The sequence below is a fragment of the Rhinopithecus roxellana genome, chromosome 10 (genome assembly GCF_007565055.1).
Source record: "Rhinopithecus roxellana isolate Shanxi Qingling chromosome 10, ASM756505v1, whole genome shotgun sequence".
NCBI classification, from domain to species: domain Eukaryota; kingdom Metazoa; phylum Chordata; class Mammalia; order Primates; family Cercopithecidae; genus Rhinopithecus; species Rhinopithecus roxellana.
Genome location: NC_044558.1, coordinates 28,316,114 through 28,333,524, shown reverse-complemented (window position 1 = coordinate 28,333,524; position 17,411 = coordinate 28,316,114). Strand labels below are relative to the sequence as shown.

At 33.2% G+C, this 17,411-nt stretch overlaps 1 protein-coding gene across 2 annotated transcripts in view; it reads right to left on the bottom strand.

The window, feature by feature from the left end:
- The window catches only part of SYT1 (synaptotagmin 1), a 600,629-nt gene that overhangs the window by 581,323 nt on the left and 1,895 nt on the right, over positions 1-17,411 (bottom strand). The window lies entirely within an intron of this gene.

The window sequence follows — 17,411 nt, the reverse complement described above, 5'->3', positions numbered from 1 at the left end:
AAGACTTGACTACATCTAGTTTCAGTTCATGAAGAATTATTACCAAAATCACACATTAAATTATTACACTTATTCAAAAGAAATATATAAGTGAGTGAGAAACGAATGAAAAAACTCAAAGATGATACTTCAACGATATCCACCGAAGATTTTTAAGTACTACTTAGTATGTGGCATGTATTGCTAGGTCCACACTGGGGAAAAAGTTGCAAACAATATAGCAATGGTTCCTGCAATCACAGAGCCCTTAATTCAATCTTATTTTTTGCATTGTGGCAATAAACATTAATTGTTCACTGTTATAACATCATAATTTAATGTACTGTTATTCAAAGAAATTACAGAAACACACACATATAATTCAGAGATTTTTTGACATAGTTATTCTCAACTGGGTAATCAAGTAATAAGAGATTTTTGTAAAAAATCATATGACCTTGTATTTCAGAAACAATCTCTATTTTATCTTTAGCTAGAAGATTTATTTTTCACTGCACTTTTTTAGTTTCTGAAAATGTGTTTTCACACCCAGAGGAGGTAAGATCACAGACTGTTCCCATTACAAAGAAAAGAAGCAAACAAGAAAAAAAAATCTGTGATGCCATGATTCGGAGAAAACACGTTATCAAAATAATTGGATAAAAACTGAAGGTTAAAATTTTAGCAATATGTATTTAAAGGACTTCTCTACATCCCACTTCAGATTTCCATCAACTACATTTAGTCTCATCAGTACCCTCACATATGAGATGTGAATTCATAAATATATTTCTTCTTTAAAATCAGTTAAGTTTTCAGTATTTTCAAACTTAATGTCTACTTAGGGTTTACCAAAATATTTTCATTTTGTTGCAATTATTTGTTCAAATCTCTCTACCACACAGAGTTTGCCAATTCTCGGCAGGTTCTGGAGGAATTTTGGAAAGCAACTTATTCATCCTACTATAATATGAAAAAACTGAATATTTACTCTCAGATATAAATAATAAAATTTATTTTTAAAGAGTCAGCCATATTACATTGCTGAATTTACAATTTTAGGGTCTAATGATAGTAGATACATTCATAGAGTGATTAAATTTGTATTCAGATTGGATCCAATCACTGTGGAAAGCTCAGCTTTCTATTTTAACCAAGCCTGCTCATCCTCCCTCAGATATACCAAGCTACAATATTATTTTCTGTTTCCTCCCCAATATAGAAAACTTCATACTTCTTTAAAGATTAGGGGATAAAGAAAGCATCTATTTAAAGTTCAGTCAATCTCCTATGCATCTTATCATCTCCCCATTCATTCAGCAAACGTTTTTTGAGCATCTATTATGTGTCAGGTGATGCGTGTAACTGGCATTGTGGCCGCTTCCATAGAGCATACATGGCCCCCGACCTCTTGTGGTTTATGTTCTTAGTGGCTTCTCATGGCATTTAATAAATAGTCTAATAAATAAATATATAATTTCAAATTGTGCAAGTGCTATAAAAAATACAGGGTGCTATGGGAAATATAATGGGAAACAAAATTGTCATTGAGAGATTAGAAATATACTCTCTGATTTAAGCTGATGCCTGAGGGATGTGTCAAGTTTAGCAAGCAAAAAAAAAAAAAAAAAAATCATCTTAACATTTCTCTTGTCAAAGCTGAGCCCTAGAATCAGCTTCTCAAAGAGAGCTGATACTCTTCTTCTTTTATCTCCTCTTTTTTTTCCTATCTTTTCCCTTCCTCTGTCCTTTCCTCCTCTCCTCTCCTCTCCTCTTCTCTTCTTTAGAAAGACAAATTACCAAGTTAAGGTTACTTGGTTTCCCTAGACTACATGAAGCTTACTCTCCCCAAAGCATAAATGGCTAGTGATATAATCAAGTTTATCTTTACAAACACAGTTAGAAAATGCCGGAGTTTTGTGCATATTTTAGAAGTTTCTCCCCATCAAGGCTAAATATACTAATTCTCTTTTTGTTCAACAAGGTTTGATAATGTATGTTAAGTGCCAGACATTCCTCCAGTAAATGGGAATATAAAGAATAAGACACAATCTTTAAACCTAGTTAGTTCAAAGCCAACAGGGGGTGGCTATATGAACAATAATCCTACAACAACATGACAAATGTAATGCTGGAAATATGCTGAGAGTATTACGTAAGCTTTGAACTATAGAGACAGGTTGGGAAAAATTTCTTTGAGAAACAGACATAAAAAATAAATTAGAAATGAAGGGAGCCATATAAAATGGATGTAGTTAGGGATGGAAGTTGTTCGTGGAGAGGGACAGGAGGGAAGTATTTGGGGGTGACAAATACTGTGACGAGCCAAGCAAAGTCAATTATAATGGGCATATAGGAATGAGAGGCATTTCCTTTTGTTTTCTAATTTTGAGGAAGCTGCATGAGTATGTCAATCAGAAGAATAATCTGATCAGATTTGTGTTCAGTTACTTAGGTGACAGTGAGGAACAGGAGTTGGAAGAAAGCAGGACTGTAAGGTAGAAAAACCATTGGAAAAAGTTTGTTTTTTTCTTACAATAATTAATGTGAGATTAGAGGAAAAAATGAGCAATAGTTAGGAGGAAAATTCAGTAGGATGAAGTTGATTGGATGATGACAGTCAGAAAATAGCTAAGCTGAAAATTATTTTTATAACAAATATAACCCTTTCACTAGAAAGTTTAAGCTTCCAAGTATGGTATAATAGACAAATTAGTCATTTTGGCCTTCTTATTGTAAATTGTAACATTCTACAAAAAAATATTTCCTATATGCACTTTAAAGGTATAAGCTTGTCATCTCTTTGGAAATTGTTAAGATTGGTAAATTAATATTTTTTCATTGGATGAGATGCACAGAGCTATTCTAATTCATGGAGAGACAATTTACAGTTCATTTATTCATTGACTCAACAAATATTTATGGAACAACAAATATGTATTGTTTTAGGCATTGGGAGAGCAGGAAGTAAAAAATACAAAAATCTTTGTTACCATAGAATTTACATTCTAATGATCACAGGGAGGCAATAAATAAATAAATTTATTTATTTAAAAACTGTATTCAAAGAGTGATAAGTGCTAAGAAGAAAGATGTTGGGGAAGAGGGAGGAGATATAAGTGTACAGCAATACTAGGCAGGAAAGACCACACAAAAATTGAGTAAAAACACAAAAGGTTTGAAGAAGTAATCAAAAGAGAATATAGAGGAAGTGCATTCCAGCCAGTAGGAAGGGGAAGAACAAAGGATCTGAAGCAGGAATGTAATATAATAACTAATTACTATCTGTGAGGCTCTGGTCCACACGGATGAGGAAAACAGATCATGCCTGTTTTGTTGAAACTCCAAATCTGGTTGGGGAAGAAGTTAGTAATCAAATAACCACCCAAATAAATATATAATCATAAATTGATAAATTCTGTAAAGGGAAAATACAGGTCACTATGACGAGGTACAATGCAAAGTTCTGAGTGATTCTGGGAGTCAAAAATGTCTTCCCTGAATAACTGATACCTATGTTGAGATCTGAAGGCTGCATAGAATTTAACCAGATAAAAGAGAAAAGAAAGCACTCCAACATCATAATCAGCATGTGTTAAGATATTGAGGCAGAAAAAAAAAATCTGGAATATTAAAAACCTGAAAGAAGGCCAATATGGCCAGAGTATCATAACAAAGGAACAATATGATAAATGTGGCTGGTGAATAGGTAGGGCCAGATAACGCATGGACTTCAAAGTCAAGTTAAGGATAATAAATTTCAGAAGGCAAGTTGATTTGAATTATGGTGCTGCAATGAAGATAGAAAAGAGTAAACATATTCAAAAGATATTTATGAGTTAAAAATTTTATCAAGATTTATTTATTCTGAATTTGAGATTAAAAATGAGAGATATATGAAACAAATATAACTCCCAGGTTTCTAGATAACAAAATTAGATGAATGGTGCAATCATTCACTAAGATTGAAGACACTAGGGAAGGACTAGATATGTTGATGAAGATGCATTCAGTTTGAATGTGGTGAGTTTGAGATGTCTTTCAGCCATCTAAATAGGTCTGCCATGTAGGTGGTTGGACTATGTGTCAGGAATCCTAGTGGGAATGATTTAGTTCAGCTTCCAAATTTGCCAGGAGTGCTGGCCTTCTAAACCAAACACATATCATTGTTTGAGACTTAGATTTTTAAAAAGAGATGCTTTCATTAAGGAATGAACTGAATACCTAACATAACCTCAAAGTCGCTTAGAGTATATTTTATGCATCACTTCCTGTATGAAGCCATTGCTGTTTCAAGCTAACTGTCATTCACTCTCAAGTGTTTGCAGAAAGCTTTGCATTTTCCTGATGCAGGTTATCTCTTCAAGTACTTGCCAATATCCTCTTCTTCCAAGCCTGGAGTGGGAAAGGGTGTGTTATACTTCCTATATCCTTGTAATTAGGAGCCACGTGACTGGGTCTGGCTAATGGACTGTGAACAGAAATTTTATAGTATCTTTTACAGGGTCAAAGTAGATAATTGCTGGTGAGAAACTCTCTGATGCTCTTCGCCCTACTGCAATGAATCCTTAAACTTTACATTGAGATGACAGCCTTATAAGACACTGGGGCTCTGGAGCTCTCAGAGTCTAGATTTTTGAATGAGTATGTAAATCAGAGGACACTCTCCCCTACGGACTCTCCAAACACTCTGATCCACAATGGCTATGTGGTATGTGCAAGGAATAAAGCTTTTGTGCTGAAGTTCTTGAGGCTTTTGTATTGTTTGCTACCACAGAATATCCTACACTATGCTATTTCACAGCTCACATGTGAGTGAATCATTACTTGCTTATGGTTTCACTCTTAACTAGATGGTACTCAATTCTTCCATGGGTGGCTGTGTCTTGGAGTTTGTTTGTAGTTCGTTAACTATTTTTGAGTAGATTAATGAATGACGGATACAATCTTCAACCTTATTCACCACTATGAGAGTACTCAAATGTTAGAAGGGAAGCCAAAGGCTTTATGTGCTGGGCTACTCATATGTCTAATTTTCTTGCAACAAAATGCCATAGTCAATTACAGACCTTCACGTGTTAGCACTGAAAGGTGTCAGGGAAATCATTTAGTAAAATTTCCACATTATGAACTTGGTGACGGATTGACAGATTTTATGTTATTTGTTTGTTTCTTAATTTGAATACAAAACTCTAAATACCTATGCTCAATCTTCATTGTCCATTTTTTCCATAGACTAGTTCTCCACTCACTATTTTAAAGGAAAAGGAGTAATCCCTTATTCCTTTTGTGTATCCTCTTCTGATCTATGAGAAAGTTTATACACAACCAAAAAAAAAAAAAAAAAGAGAGAGAGTACAATATATCAACCCCATGACAACCAAAAAGAAGCTTAAGAGCTATTAGCTGAACCTCTTAGAAGGTAGTCAACTGACATGAATCTGCTTAAGAGTGGCCAATAACAGCACTGGTGCTAGATTCATTGTGGACTTAAAAATAATGCATTCTAAATTCACAGCAAAATTTACCTGTATGTGAATATAGCAAGAAGATTATAATTTTGAGGCCAGGTGTGGTGGCTCATGCCTATAATCCTAGCACCTTGAGAGGCTAAATCAGGGAGATCTCTTCAACCCAGGAGTTTAGGACCAGCCTGGGCAACATAGTGAGACCCTGTCTCTACAAAGAATACAAAAATTAGCCAGGTGTGATGTTATGCACGTGTAGTCCCAGTTACTCAGGAGGCTGAGTTGGGAGGATCATGTGCTCGCACTCCAACCTAAATGACAGAGCCAGAATCTGTCTCAAAAAGCAAAAACAAAAAACAAACAAAAAAAACAGCAACAGCAACAACAAAAAAACTACAGGCTGTTATACATTGTTAAATTGTAATATAAACTTAGTTGATCATCACTAGTGCTTTTTAAATGAAATAGAAAAGGATAATTGAAAAGTATCAGAAAGCATAACAAGTAATACTTCATAGAACTTTTGCTAATAGTGTGTGTACATATATACTAAATTTGGATGCCAGTTAAAAATGTTAGAAAATACAGAGTTAGTGGATTTACTCATTGATATGGGTTAGCTGTGTCCCTACCCAGATCTCATCTTGAATTGTAGCTCCCATAATTTCCACATGTTGTGGGAGGGACCCAGTGGGAGTTAACTGAATCATGGGGGAAGGTTTTTCCCATGCTGCTCTCATGATAGTAAATCTCACGAGATCTGATGGTTTTATAAAGGGGAGTTCCCCTATACATGTTCTCTCTTTGCCTGTCCGCCACATAAGACATCCCTTTGCTCTTCTTTCATCTTCTGCCATGATTGTGAGGCCTCCCCACCCATGTGGAACTGTGAATCCATTAAACCTCTTTCCTTTATAAGTTGCCCAGTCTCGGGTATGTCTTTATTAGCAGCCTGAGAACAGACTAATACACTCATTTGATAAATATTCTATAAAATATTCACTCCCTAATATCTTTCAGGTACTGAAGAGTCAGAGATGATAAAAATGTCATTGCAAAATTCAGAAAAACTTGCATTTAGTAGAGGAGCCAGGTGCAGCTAAAAAATCAAAATATACTATATATGCATGTGTGTATATATATATGCGTATGTGTGTGTATATATATACACATATATACACATACACATATATATAGTATAACATAAAATATTTAGGATACAAAGGAGCCTAATGGAGCACAGTAGCTTGGCAAAAAAAAAAAAAAAAAAAAAAAAAAAAAAAACCTCCATTTGCAAAACATGTTATTATCAGAATATAATGTCTATAGAGAGCATTAGGAGAAAAAAAGAGGGGACATTTAAGATTGATGCTTTAATTATTACTTCATTACTGTGTAGCAGATTGAGTAGTATTGCAGTCTCACAAAAGTTAATATGCCTTTGTAAGCAACTGGTTTACTATCATATAGCGACTTAAGTAGACTTAGGTTATTGAGTTCTTGAAACCAGGATATGAGACTAGATAGAGGAAAAATAATTTCCGGTTAATGCTACAAGACCTGTGTTGTCTAAGTGATAATCGACACAAAATGATTTGTTTCATTATGTTTTCAGTGTTTATTTACTTTTGTTTCAAAATCTAAATTAGAGTTTTGTAGGATATAATCAAAAATACACTTAAAAGGAAATTGCATTGAAAAATGCCATGAATGTGATAAAAAGTTAAAGTGTTGACTTAAATTTACGGGAACAATAAAACTGGAGTTAGGCCATGTATTTAACTTCTTTAGAAGTGAGGGGAAAGGGAAAAACTTATTAAGATTTAAGAAACAAAAGACATGCAGAAAGTGTCTAAGGAATGTACAGAATAAAAGAAAAGCAGTTGCTCTTCTGAAGATAAAACTGGAAGATAAAAATACATGTCTACAAGACACCTGAGAATACATTTTAAAAGTCAGAGTAAAAACAGTGTATATTCTGTGATTGTTGCCATAAAAAATGTAAGCATACGAACACAGACTGGAAATATATACACAGAAATGAGACAGCATATATTTAAAGCATGGTGAGATTATACATGATTATATGGTTTTGAAAATTTCTTAATAATGTTTGCAGATTATTTTTAATTGAAACATTAAGGCAGGGCAAACACATAAAACCAGCGTCTTTATACCTAAGTAGACCAAACTAGTTCCCGCTGTATAGCTTCCGTACTGGTTGCTTCATTTGACCTCAGTGCTTTCCCCTGATAGTCATAGGGCTGGCTCCTTTGCCTTTTCAGGCTCAACTTTTGGTTAATCACATTCCCCAGTATTGCTGTGTTTTATTTATTAGAGTATTTGATGATTTTTGTAGTATTTATTGTATAAGTACCATAGCTATGTTTTGTTGTTGTTTTTAATGGTCTCTCTTCTTCCTTAGAAGGTAAGTTCCTACATGCAGGAAACCTGTGTACTATTTTTATTTCTGTATCCCCAGCATCCAAATGTTGCCTGACATATAATAGGCACATCATCATGCTTACTGAAGAAATATATTATTCCCAAATATTTCCTCTTCAGTTCAGGGTATAGCAAATATAAAAATGTATAATATATTTGTACAAATTGATAATGTTTAATCTGTAGCATATATAGGTTAAAACTTTATAAACTCCTTGAAATAAGCCCTCCTTCCTCACAAAACTAATAAAGGTTTGAAACTCTCATTTATACACAAGTGCCTCTGCAATTTGCTGTTCTTAGTTCTACTAAGCTAAATTTCTTCAAGTTCTGTAAAAGACTTTCTTCTTATCTTTGCAATTAAGTGAATAAAGACTATCTACCCTTCTGCATTAAAAAGTGAGGAAGCCAAAGAGAGTAACGCAAGGCCATAACTAGAAGTAAATAACATTCAACTCAGCCGATAGCCTCTTATAGGTAGACTTTTCACACTGGTATGATCATACCAGTTGTTAAATTATTGAGTACTAGTGGTACAGTGGTGGGACGGAGAATAGGCTTGGTTCTGACCACATGGTGTGAGTCCCCATATCCACCTATGACTGAAGTCAGAATATTTCTGAACTTTACGGTCATATGAGCACCAAAATCCCTTTTCTTGCTTAAGCATTTTGAGTCAGGTGGCATTTTTACAAGTAGAAGAATTTCTGAGAATAAAAAAAGAGAAAGAGAGAGCAAAGGTGGTCAAATCTACCATATAGTAACAGGGTACTAGACAATTTACAAACATGATTGCATTTTCATTCCTGGGGAAATATCTTATTGAAGTTCACCATTCCAGAGTTGGCTATCTGAATCCAGCTCTCTAAGTTTCACACTTTTATCCTATTGCCGTCATGGTCATATCGACCTAACCTATAAAGTGGATCACTTTGCCTATCACTATTTAATCTTTTTTGAGTACCTCTACCTCTACCTCTTTGCCACCATCTATTCTCTTCTTCTGCCATTTATGAGTTTATTGATTGTGTGACTACCTATGAGTGAGTATTGGCTCTGTAAATAGGTAGCTTGGGTTTAATTCTACATCTTACTACATAATGTGACCCTGGGAAGTTACCCAATTATTCTTTAAGTTACCCAATTATTCTTTTTCCACAACTTTCTCACTTAAAATTATGAACAAATTAGTATAGATCCCAAGGAGTTATTGAGAATATTAAATGGGATGAAGCATGGAAAGTACATAGAAAAGTGCCTGACATATTGTAAGAAACAATATGATTACCTGTATTCATTCAAATATCTCCATTAATACCTATCCTATGTTTCACATAATTTTGTATTCTTTCTATAGGCCCTTCCCAACTATAATTCCTGTTTTCTTCAATCAGATTAGCTATAAATGCATTTATATTAATCCACATTGCAATGGTATGGTTATTCGCTATTGCTCTGAAATGTGTTTCTTAATGAAAGAATTGCCAACTGATAGACTTTACATTTGAATTGAATAATAATTGTGGTTTGGATATGTTCACTTAAAGCAGAATGTTTAACCATTCTACCTTGGAAGAGAAGATAAAAAGTATCAATAGATTCAACAACTTCCATTAATGTTATGTGATGGAACAGCAAGAAGATGTGTATGAATATCAATGAGGAGAATAATAAGAGGTAAGTTTGGAGAGCTAGTGATAAAGCTGTAATACTTACGATTCTAATCACTTCTCACTGCACCCTACTTGGTGGCTTGGAACTATGGAGTTTACAAATAAGAAAACAAATAAGATGACTTATCTAACATCACAGTGATATAGCAATTGCTAAAGGCCAACTTAGCCTAGTGACTCAAGCTTAGTGACTTTTCTTGTAGATTACAAAAAAATGTCCCTTGAATAATTTTACAACACAAACTCAACTTGTTTTGCAATTAAAGTCACAGAAGAAATGATAGCATATCAAATCTTTCTTATTTTTTCAGTGGGATAAATAAAGACTACATATCCTCTACTCAATAATGATGTTAGATAAGCAAAGGCAAACTAGTTTTTACATATTAAGAGAATGACAAAACATGCTTTTTCCCCCTTTATTAAGTGCTGAGGCAGTAAGTTCCAATAGAAAAAAAATATAAGAGGCTTTCTCAATGTGTAATTGCAGGCAAGTAACAACACTTGGGTCTCCTTCATTGCATCTGTAAGAGAGAGAACCTCCTTGTTATCAACATCAAATAAGGCAATGAAATAAAGAAATATACAGTGCTGCACACCTGTCACAAAAACAATAACTTATTACCATTGCAATGGCCAAATAGAAAATAAAGAAAAACATGCCAAATAGTACATGCCAGTTTTTTGGACTCTCAAACATTATTCTGTCTCTCTGCAAACAGTTCTGGTTTAGAAATTATCAGCAAGCCAGCCTTTACATGCAAAATTTTAAAAACATTCAAATCATGACACATTCCATTTAAGTGTGCCAATTACATAAACAAATTAAAAGGCTGCTTCTTTATTTATCTATATATATATTTTGTGAAGCTAACCTAAAATGTATACAAACTAAGAATTACATTTCTTGGTTGTTGAAACAAAATAAATCCAGCCGGTGAAGATTACTATCAGTCAAAAGTACTAAACCTTCATTTAGTGATTCTATAGGAAAATATTTCATTAAGATATGAAAAAAGAAAGGAAATATGAAAGAATGAAGAAAAGAAGGAAGAAGGGCAGAGTAGGAAGGGAATACACGAGAAAGGAATAAAATGCACAGAACGGAAGGGAACACAAAGGAATTCCTATATCATTCTTATAACCAGAGAACTGAACAAATCTTTTCTATTCAGGCTGTGAGTTGTAATATGCTTCAATGCATACAGGTCTAAAAGTCAAGAAATCAAGAGAAATAAAACTGTTGTTATGTGTTCAATATATAAATGATGAAACAGATTCTCAAAGGCATAACAGAACTTGTCTCATCCACTTTTGCCTGAAGGAGTCAGCTCTCTCCTGTCATTAATATTCATTCTGTGTTGTCTAAGAGTGGTTCAGAAAGTATCTAAGATTCTCCAGAAAAAAAGTCATCGGAAACTTGCATATCAAGTACTTTTTCACAAAACAATTTAAAAGCGGGGCAGTTTTGTCAATTTAAGCGTATGTTGGCTTTGTACTGAAAAGTCACTTTTTGAATTCTCAGGCTCAGATGTAGCTCAAGGTGAATGCTTGGCTTTTTAAATTTAACATTATAATTTAATAAAACTACTAAAAATAGTTATATTATTTGTATTGTCATATTGTTAACTAAGCTTTTCACAGAAGAATTTCCTGTACACAGACAGATAAAACCCTAGTACTTTCAGGCACAGAATGATCTGGTTTATACATATTTAAATATAAAAACAGTGTGGCCTCGGATTCTGAACATTGGTTATAATAGAAGGGTGAAGTTATGCTATTTATAGAAGAGGTCTCAGTGCTCTAGAAATATGCTCTAATGCCCAAAGGCTCACTTTATTCAGTCTTCAAATCTGATGAAAATGCTAGGGATTAGGCAGAAAGCCAGCCTTGTAAACTAGGATCTGGCAGACACTCCAAGTCAGAAACAGATTTCAATGCTTTGATTCCTTGTCTTTCTCCTGAGAAACTGTGTCAACTTTTCTTTCTAATAATCTTGATAACTCAAAACCTGATTGCTAGAGCTCAACTATCCCTTAATAAGCTGTTATAGCACTTGTCCTTGCTTCAAAGGCCATTAAATCATTTGTCTAAAAAGCTTTCTAGATAAGTTTTCCCCCCCTCAAAAGTAAGCAGGTAGGCAGTTTCCATATTTCATAGGAGGGAAGCAAGGACCATACCCACTGTTTGTATGGCATGGGATACTGGAGACCAGCACATCATGAGGGAAAAAAGACACTCAATTAGCTCTTTCTCCTTCTCAAAGAGACAGCAGACAATTCTAAATTGATATTTTAGTGAGTGCTGTCCGCTGCTGGGATGTTATCTTGTTGTTTACACTTGCAGAAACTCTCACATACAATTGTATCTGAAAAATACATTATTAATAATCCATCCCAAAAGCAAGCTTGTGTGTGATGTTTCATAATATCTAGAGATTTTGTAGAAAAACAAATTGTCAGTTATCTGGGATAATGACCATGAAGCATGTGCTTATTTAAAGGCCTCCATCAACAAGACACAGATGGATTTTCAAAGTATGACTTGAAACTCTTTCTAAACAATCCTCTCAGCTTTATCCTCAGGTGTTAAGCTAAAAAAAATGCCATACTGACTCATGGTTTAACAGCCTCATCTTTTGCTTGGATCACTTGTGAGTAAACAAAAGAAATTCCAAGAAAGAAAAGCTCTTTCATAAATTATCCTAAAATTATATAAGATTCAGTATCGTATTTTAAAAGTGTTCACGAAAGTACAGCTCTGTATGTTTTAACTGAGTATTCATGTCCTTTTGCCTTCATGTTGATGAAAAAATACGTCAAGGAATCTCAAAGCAGCAATCAGTCAATCCAAGTACCTGTTTCCTACCCACAGTAGGCATGGAGTGACATGCAAGGAGGCTAGCCCAGAGGAAATGAGCGTCAAGTAAAACAAGAGGCTGTTCCCTGGAGGCCACATCACCCGAACTTTCACCAGAGTTTTCAGGTGGTTTGTCTGCTTTCCTTCCTATTCCCAAGGGACTGAAATGATGGCTGCTGTCAGGAAGCATGATAGAAGAGGACAGGAGACTGTACTTCTCATGTAAGCAATTGCAAAATAAGAATGTTTACATTTCAAACTCTTCAAATATGTTTGCATTTGAGTACATATGTGCACTTTATCTTTGATTTAGTAAATTATTTCAAAAGAAAAAGAAAACATTTATCTATCACAGGAAATAAGACACAATTGCTTTTACTTATATAATACCCTTTGGCCAAAAAAAAAAAATATATATATATATATGTGTATATATATATATATATACGTATATATATATATATAGGAACTCTAAGCACTTTAAAATTATTAACAAAGCTACATTTCACAAGTACAGAAACAGGTTCTTTGAGGTAAGGTATTACCAAGTTTCAGTACCATACCTGAATTTAATTAAGTGGATATTTCAATCAGAAATTAATTTCTAACTGAGGTACTTAGCTAAATGTCTTGTGTACAGTATTTATGATTGGCGTAGCATGGTTGCAAGCTAGTATCTGTGATGAAATGTTTTTCAACAGGGCTGTTATGAACTCTTGGAAATTATGTCTTAACCAAGTAGTTTCACCAAATTCTTACACTAGTTTATAGGCCATTCCCATTCTACGTGGAAATTCCCCAGCTCTCATTTTGTACAAACAGCTAAGAAATAGAAGGCATGTTTTTTTTATCTTCATCTGCTTTATGATTTTCTAGAGCTCCTCTTTAACAAAATGTCTTTTTATATGCGTAAGTAATATGCTAAACATACTATATGTGAGACATTTATAGGAGTGACCAGTATGCTTTCTTTGTATCTCCAGAATAGCAGTAACCAAAAAAGATAAACTTTGACCTTTCATTTATTTTGTTAGTAAAGTATGGAAATCAGCAATGAGAACTTGGGGTTTAAATAAACATAAAAATTAGAGCAATTACAGAAATAATTCTTTAAAATATCTGTTTTGCATTTGTCAAAGACATGCTAGAAAATTCATTTCTAACACTACCATAAATGTGTTATTTTACTTTAATGTAGGGTTTAATTTCTTTTGAAACTCTCTTAAATACTGCTTTTTTAAAATAATGTAATGTAGATACCATTTTAAAAGGAGGATTCTTTGCAATAGAATCTCTAATATTATATTTAAAATTGCAGAAATAGCATCTCTAGTGTTCACCATTTCTACAACATAGCAACATATTTATTGTCCACTTTAAAGAAAAGTTTTCCTTTTTTAATAAAACAAAAGTAAATTTTATTGATATAGACAGGAATTGATGGCATGCTCTCTTACTTGTAATAGGTAGCATACATTTGCACTACAATTTTAAATAAGTTTATTTTGTATTGCTAGTACATATGAATAGAGTGATGTTCATATACCCAGCTACCACAGTTTATCTTATAGTCCATATAAAACTAGCTCCTCAAGAACACTCTTAAAATGACCAGCTGTAAGAAAAATGGTGGTTTTCTTTTTTTTTAAATGTTAAATTTCTGTTTAAGAAAATGGACACACTTAGTGGAGAAATTTAAATCAAGTTTACAAAAAGACTATGAAAAAATGTTGATCATTTCTTGAGGAATTGAATCAAAACATATCAACCCACATTCTCTCACCCAATGCAATGATAATCATGCCATTCAATTACATAAAAAATTAAGAATGTTTACCTTAATGCAAATATTGAAAGAAACATCTGCCAAAAGCCTTAGAAAGACAGAAGTTTTATCAGCCATCATATCTAAATCATGTAAAAATATGATTTCAACTTATTTGTTACCTGTATAAAGAAGTGCATCATCTTGTACTGAGAGTTTTTTCAATCATGATACATATAAAAATCATTTCTGCCCAAAGTCATAGAACCCCATTTTAAAAGAAAAAAAACTAGGTTCCCATTAATATTATCTCTGAGTATTCTCAGACTTAAAAGCATTCCCAAGACTCCGTCATCTTTCTTTAAATGGTACTTTGTACACGAATACCCCCTAGTTTCAGCAAATTATATCCTACTGTCCATGAGTTTCTAATCCTTCTTGAAAAAGTTACATAATTTTGGAATATATATATACACACAAACATATGCATACGTATATATATATATACATGCACACACACACATATCCTTAAATTCTAACTGAAATTATTATTCAGATTGCCATATATTTTATCTCTGTTTAAATGGCTTTGGTCAACTTCAATGAAAAAAATTCAGCTAAAATCAGCCACGTCATGTATTGAACTTTTGGTACAGATATATTTATGACAAATAAATTATTTAAAACTTTTAAAATATGACAACTACATCAGATATTTAATTTTTAAAAATATTGTATTTTCAACAGAATGCATGCAAGACCCATACCTACACTGTACAATGACAGAAAGTCTAACTTTGGTATGGGTTTTTGGTAATATTAGACAAAGATTTGCTCCATTATATAATCAAACTGTTTTACTTTCTTGTTGCCCCCAAATTACTTAATTATTACCATTAGGAAAATAAGTATTATGTTTCAATTTGGAATTAGTGATAGCTCTTCTTGGCTGTTGCATAAACTGGAAATCATAAGAACTATATTTCAGGCTCATATAATTGTCTACATTAAGTGTGTATTCTTTAAGATTAGATGGTTCTAACTGTTTTGGGAATTTGCTCAAAATCAATTTAATATACTGACATTAAAAGTGATGAACTGATATTATGTTAATGGTGTTATTAGGCTAATGGGAAGTTCAAATTAACTTTCAGATTTCTAACATATTCTACATTTTATTTTATTAATCTTCCAGCTCATCTTGCATATAATTAATACAAGCATATAATTAATACTATTTTTTAGTTTTATTTTCAGTCTAATATGCAAATCGTATAAATACAATGTTATTCATTTTCATATTTCTTGATCAGAACTATCTGATAATTTGACCAGATGAAATAACTAATATTCTCCATTATAAAATGAAGTTCAAAACTACTCAGCAACAACTCTCAATCATGTGGTATTTTTTGTGAAATTAGTATTTTAGGATTTTCCCTATGTATTAGCAGTCTTCAATTATGACAAAAATACCTTAAGACATAATTATCATGTTTACTGTGAAACATGAATGAGATTTACTAAAAAAGCCTGTCAAAGGGGAAAAAAAATAAAGACTGTATGAAATTGTAACATTAGACTATTTTGTGGGATAACAGAGTAAGAATTTCCTATAATGTATCATTAAGGTCTCTCCACAATCCACTCACAATATATTGGAATTAGTTCTGATTTCCAATATATAGATATTGAATTTTTTAGAAGTATGTGAAAAACTACTCATATCCATCTTTTTAGATGTTATTTCTATAATTAACATTTGTAAAGAGTCATGAAAATAAATGTCACAAACCAAGCCTAAATTTTCACATGTTCCTAAGACAGTGGAGAAATGAGACAACAAAATTTTATTTTTCTCACATGAAGACAGCTGGCTTCCTTTTTGTACATCTTTTCATGTCTAAACTTGTTAATTCAGTTGTACATACACATGAGGTAATTAAGTGATTGTCCCTTTGTCCTTGTAACCAAAAGGTGGCACCTCTAAAAACCAGAGTTAGCTTTCAACAGAGACAGTATTTTTTTTTTAAGTCATTCAAATGTTAAAGCCCTAGAAAGAAAATCTTTTTTCGTGACTTGGTCATTCTGCTTAGGTAGGAGTGATCATTGCCTCAAACGCAAAATGGTTTAGAAATAGTACACATTACACTGATGGCAAATGAATCCAGCTCTTCTCTAAGTTGGTGTGTAAACTTATACATTAAAGATACATAGTGAAAAAATACTCTCTGAGATACAAATTAGTGTGGAAGGTCAGGCAGAGCTAGGATAGAAGATTCCCTTTTCTTATATCAAGTGGACTTCTAGAAAAAAAAAGTAAGAATCTGCATTTCCCCTCATACATAAAAATAAGTGTTTTGTATACTAACATCTGCTGATCTTTCTGTGTTCAGGTAAGACCCACTTGGAATGCTTTCCTATTACATCAAACTAGGCACTTCTCTATACCTCCTTCCATCTGACAATACTATCGCTTCGCTGTCCCTGATGAATACTAAGAAAATAAAGCTTATATACCCAATGATGGAATTAAGAGACTGCTGAAGCTGCTGTAAAGGTTCTGTCCAACAAGTACCATTTACTTGACCTATTATGCAGGCAGCCAGGGGCATGTTGCTGTTTTGATATATTTTTCTTTCTTTTAACAAGACGTTACAAAAATGTTTTCCCCGTCAGGATTTTTAAAATTTAGGCTATCTTTCTAGCATTACTTTCTAAACTTTGTTCCAGTACAGGAGGATTCTTGTCCAACTGAGCCTCCATGTGCCTTCTAAAGGGAGTGCTGAAATTGTATAAACATCATGTTTACATCCATTAAATATCCTCCTATTAAAAGAAAATAAAGCCAGGCATAAGTTTGGTATCCAGACAATAAAATTCAAATAGATAGTAGAAAGGTAGAATAAAGTGAAAATTCATACACAAATGTAGCTTCCACACAAAAGTTAAACAGTTGCTTTATTTCACCAAAGGGTTAATACTGGAGAAAGTGAATATCAACATGTACACAAAGCTAACTAGAAGATTAGCTTTCTCAAAGTAGAAATCCAAGCCTCCCTATAAAACTGTTGTTCCTTGCAAATGTTTTGAAACTTTACATTTTTTGATCCAACAACAGACCATACCAAGAAACCTCAAGAAAGTAATAATCTATTTTTAATTGTGCTTTTTTTTTTCTTACTCAAGAAACCTTTCAAAGTTCAGATATTAACACTG